Raw genomic sequence first — 5000 nt, 5'->3', positions numbered from 1 at the left:
TTCACTTTTGGACACCGTGGGTACTGAGCTGCTATGAAGAGCGCTAAACAGACTTGTTGAGTGGAAGACATTTACTACAAATGGATCCTGTCGACGTTTGTGCTTTCATTTTGAAAATGGCTCTTTGCTAAATACAGGCTCGCTCTCTCTCCTCCCCCATCTCTGGACTTTGCATCTTGCACGGAGCGCATGATTGATATAAAATCCTTCACTTAAGCCATACATGCTTCGCCCTTTAGCTAAGGTAAGGCCATTAGTGTCTTTTAGTTGAGGTTTCAGAAGTCCTGACGTGACCTAAAATAACAATAAAATAACTCTGTAAGGACAAGTTACGTAAAACTTTCCATGTATTATGCATCCGTAATAGTTTTGTTACTTTATTTTTTCTCGTACAGTTCTGCGAGTGCTAGTGTTACAGTTGGATTGTATCGATCAGTCTTAGCCCATTATACGGATGGTGTTGTTTTCCGCTGGTAGGTTACTAATTAGTTACTGATATTATATGTCGATATTATTTATTTGAGAATATTTGACATTGTTGGTCTACCTGTAATTAGTTCCCTTTCCTTCTTGTTCATTGTAGGTGTGGTAGGCTTACCTGGGTACAGTAACGACCGGTAATTGTAACCTGACCAATTTATCCTCGATTGGTAATTAAGAATTTTTATGTATTGCCCGTAGATTAAGCGATATAGTTTCATATTAACGTTTGTGCCTTCAGTGGTAATTTTTGTTTATAATGTAATTGTCTAAACTTTACAGGTTATGATGCAGAGTCGATAGCCGATAACAGAAAGGTCATTGAAACTAAAGAGGATATTGTTAATTCAATAGGATTGTTCGTACTTTATACTTTTTTATTAAAATACTGAATTGAGTTTTGTATTTTATTTTTACCTCCATGTTTCACCACCTTAAAATATATATGTTGTGTTATCGATTTCGTTTTCTGTATATGGCGCCCAACGTGGGGCACGTCAGGTGGTGTATGTGGAGGTTGGTCGTTAGCTCACTTAGTGCTCGGTAAAGTCGGAATGGGGGGAGGGGGAGAGACGTGTTCGCTTTATTTTCCAATTTTTTCGGTACGGTTTATTTTAGAATTGAGATTTTTCCCTCGTTGAAGCATTATCCGCGGTGTCTATGTGAACTATTTTATATATTTGCTTATTCAACTTGTTTTTCCATTTGGAAGTTGTTATTGTCTATTAAGCTCTTTTATTTAGAGGGTGGTGGTAAGTGTTAAGTTGCTATCGCATTTAAAAGACTAAGAATTTAATATTTTTTTGTATTTATTCCTTCACGATGTCTGATCTTAAAACATTAATCTCAAAACGCAAGGTAATCAGGAAGAAGATTACGGATATTTATAATCGTATAGAGTCCATTTCGACTCTCAGTGCTGGGCAAAAAATTTCTGAAAGAAGTGTACTGCTAAGTCATAAAAGACTACTTATTGATCTGAATGATGAAATATTTTCCCTTAGAATTTCGGATGTGGAGTTCAGTGAGGATGCTAGGGAGTCAGAGATTGCAACCTGTATTGAATATTTTGATAGGATAGAATATTGTATTCCTCACCTAGAGGTGGCATCTGCACCTGGAACTGTTGAGGTTGCTAAAAGTCTTCTTAAACAGCCCACAGCTCCATTACCAAAGTTCAATAGTACGGATGGGGAGGATTTCATTAGGTTCATATCAGAGTTTGAAAGCACTACCCAATCATTTAGTTACCCAGACAGAGATTTGTTACTTCTTTTGAGACAGCAGGTAGAGGGAAGGGCTAAAGTTTTGTTGAATTCGTTGGAAGCTGACAAACAGACTTACACGGACGCCAAAGACTTGCTTAAGTTAGCCTTTGCCTCGGAAGTAGTTCGTAAAACTTCTACTATAAAAACATTGACGAGTTTAAGATTGGGGGAATCTGATGACCCTTTTAAGTTTATTTCCATTTTAAGAACAGTTGTTGAGTCTGTGAAGACTCTTAAAATGACTCCTGATGATTTTATTCAATATTTCATGTGGAATGGACTTAATGACAAGTTTAAGAGGGAATTGGTTCAGATTACTACAAAGACTATCCTTCTGTTCAGGAGATAATGGACAATTTTTTTATTGGCCTGTGAGAGGTATGAGAATTGCTTGAAAAGTGAAGTTTCTTTACGTACTCTTCAATCTAGTGTTAGACAGAAAACTACTAGTTTAGCTATTAAGACATTGCCTGAGGTTAGGAGGTTTTATTGTACACTTTGTGTAGAAGGTGAAAATAATCATTCTATATTTAAATGCAAACGTTATGACACTCCAGAAGCAAAGCTTCAGCGTTTGAAAATACTGAAAGGATGTTTTCGATGTGGGAATCTTAACCATATGAGTAGGCAATGTAGATTTGAATTTCGTCAAAAGTGCGTGAAATGTTCGGGGCTTCATTTTCACTGTCTGTGCTCAAAGTCTTCTGAAGTTAAGCTTTCGCCCCCTGAAGGAAAGCATAAAGAAGGTACTCCAATACATTCGGGTAAAGGTGATGTTAAGAGGGAAGCTTCCATTAATGAAGTGAATAGTAGTATTGCAGTTCTTCCCAGTATTGTCAATAAGACAGTACTCCCTTCCTTTTCATTTACTGTCCCTGGAGTGGATGGTATTTTTAGAGGTCTTAAGGATAGCTGTTCTCAGAGTTCCTTTGTTACAGAGAGCTTGCTTAATAAGTGTAGTTTGCCTGTTCTTGAACCTAGTGTAAAATTAACTGTTAATGGGTTTAATGGTTCTAAAAAATACATAAAGCAGACTTATTCAACTTCCTATGAAGTTCGGCAATTGTATTTCAAATGTTCCTGCACTTGTGGTTCCTAGCATTAATATAAAGGTTAAATCTTCCAGGGTTAGGCAAGATAGTGGAATCGTTCGAGAATAAAGGATTCATATTGGCAGATAAGAAACTTTGTAAAGACAGTGACAGTATTGATAATGTTCAGGTTTTATTGGGATCTGATGCCCATTACGCCTTAATGGGTAAAGAGTAGCCTTTGGTTGTAACCCCCCTTCAGTATACACTGAATCACAGCATGGTATTTTGCTAATGGGAAACCTTGAAAATTTGAGCAAAAATATAAAATTTTTGGGTCTGCCTAATATTTGTAATGAGAGGTTAGAAGTAATTAATCCACTACGTTCAAGCAGGACTGATTTTTCCTCATGCTCCCAAATTACTACCTGTTCTTTCTTATGTAAAATACAAATTGACCCTCTTTTGGATGATGAAGTGTGTGACCTACATTACAAGGAACTTGAGGTAGGCATTAACATAGCAGTGTTAGATGATAAAGGTCAGATTGTAGAATCTAAATTGCTCAAGGCTACTGATGAAGTGCTTGAACACGAATGCCGCCGCTTTTTTAATCTGGACGGCAATAGTGCTGAAAGTATTATGTCAGAGACTAATCAGAAGTGGGTGAATTTTTGCGTTGAGTAATTTTTCAAGGGAAAAGGATGGAAGACTTATAGTTCCCCTCTTGTGGAATAGCAAAATTGCTCATAGGTTATCAACTAACGAAAATCTCTCAAGGTTGATACTAAAGGCAAATCTTAAGAAATTACGGAAAAAGGATGGGCATTTGCAGTTAGTTGATCAGGTAATTAGGGATCAGCTAAAAGATGGAATAATTGAGAAGATTCAGACTAGATTCATTTAAGGCAGAGCATCCAAATTATTCATTTCTCCCACACATGGCTGTTTTAGGCCTGAGAAAGAAACCACAAAGTGCCGTATTGTGTTTTTGTCTAATATCAAAGAAACTGTCAAAGTTAAGTGTGGTTTCTCTCATAATCAGTGTATAGATCCAGGACCTAACCTTAACCAGAAGCTGTCTTCAGCCTTCTTACACTTGAGGTTTGATAAGTTGTTATTAACGTATGATCTTAAGAAAGCTCTTAACATGTTGTCCTTGAACAATAATGATCAAGCTAGGTTGCTGTTTTTTTGGTTAAAAAATGTACAGAAGAATGATTACTCTCTTGTAGCCTACAAGAATGTTAGACTTAGTTTTGGTCTTCGTTGTAGTCCATTTTTACTCATGCTAGCTCTGTATTATATACTAGTGCACCAATATGAACCAGACCCACAGCTGAGGAACCTTAAGTTATTGTTGTACTCTCTATTTTATATGGACAATGGAGCTGTTGGTTCTGCTGATTCTCAGTATTTGAAGTGGGCTTGTTCACAGTTGCCGTATATTTTCAACCCATATAAGTTTGAGATACAACAGTTAGTAACAAATGATGTTACCCTTCAGGCTGAAATTGATGCAAAGTTTGAAATCAATACTCCGGTTGAGAATAGCCTTTTTGGTATTGTATGGAATAGAGCTGATGATGTAATTTATACTAAGGAATTCTCGCTAAACCCAGATGCTGATACAAAACGTAAGGTTTTGCAGACTATTGCCAGTAACTTTGATGTTTTTGGTTTTAATATTCCTGTCTTTAATAGAAGTAGACTTTATATGCATAGACTTCAGTGCTCAAAGGAGCTGGCTTGGATCAAGTACTATCCCCCAGTCTCCAAAGGGAATGGAGGAACATTTGCAGGCAGGTGAATGGTTCCCAGCCGGTGAAAGTCCAGAGGTTCATTGGGCAAAGAAATGGAAAATTAGACTGAAAGCATTCACAGATGCAAGTCGTGATTTTTATGGTACTGTGGTATACATTGAAGATATTGACTCGGGTGAGATTAGCTTTTTGCAGGCAAAGAACCGCTTGATCAATAAGTTGTTGAAAGGTAAGTCCGTTCCAGCACTGGAGTTGAATGCTATATCATTAGGGGTAGAAACCCTGATGGAGATTTATAGAGATCTGGCTGATCCTTCGTGTGTGAAGTCCATTGACATTGATGGCTTAGATTTGTACTGTGATTCCAGTTGTGCTTTGCAGTGGCTGCAAGCATCAGAATGTACATACTCCAAAATGCAGAAGCATTCAGTATTTGTACAGAATAGGATAAGCTATAT

At 37.2% G+C, this 5000-nt stretch overlaps 1 protein-coding gene and 1 long non-coding RNA gene across 2 annotated transcripts in view; both read left to right on the top strand.

Moving 5' to 3' along the window:
* Positions 1-5000, top strand: part of LOC137622605 (opioid-binding protein/cell adhesion molecule homolog) — a 433354-nt gene that overhangs the window by 382995 nt on the left and 45359 nt on the right. The gene's annotated exons all lie outside the window — the stretch shown is intronic.
* On the top strand, positions 155-878 carry LOC137622801 (uncharacterized). The gene is made up of 4 exons (XR_011040477.1): positions 155-244; positions 396-473; positions 584-650; positions 763-878. It is a non-coding gene; the product is annotated as an uncharacterized lncRNA (long non-coding RNA).

This window comes from Palaemon carinicauda, chromosome 29 (genome assembly GCF_036898095.1).
Source record: "Palaemon carinicauda isolate YSFRI2023 chromosome 29, ASM3689809v2, whole genome shotgun sequence".
Lineage (NCBI taxonomy): Eukaryota > Metazoa > Arthropoda > Malacostraca > Decapoda > Palaemonidae > Palaemon > Palaemon carinicauda.
Note: the sequence above shows the minus strand (reverse complement) of the source record. Positions and strands in the feature narration are given on the sequence as shown.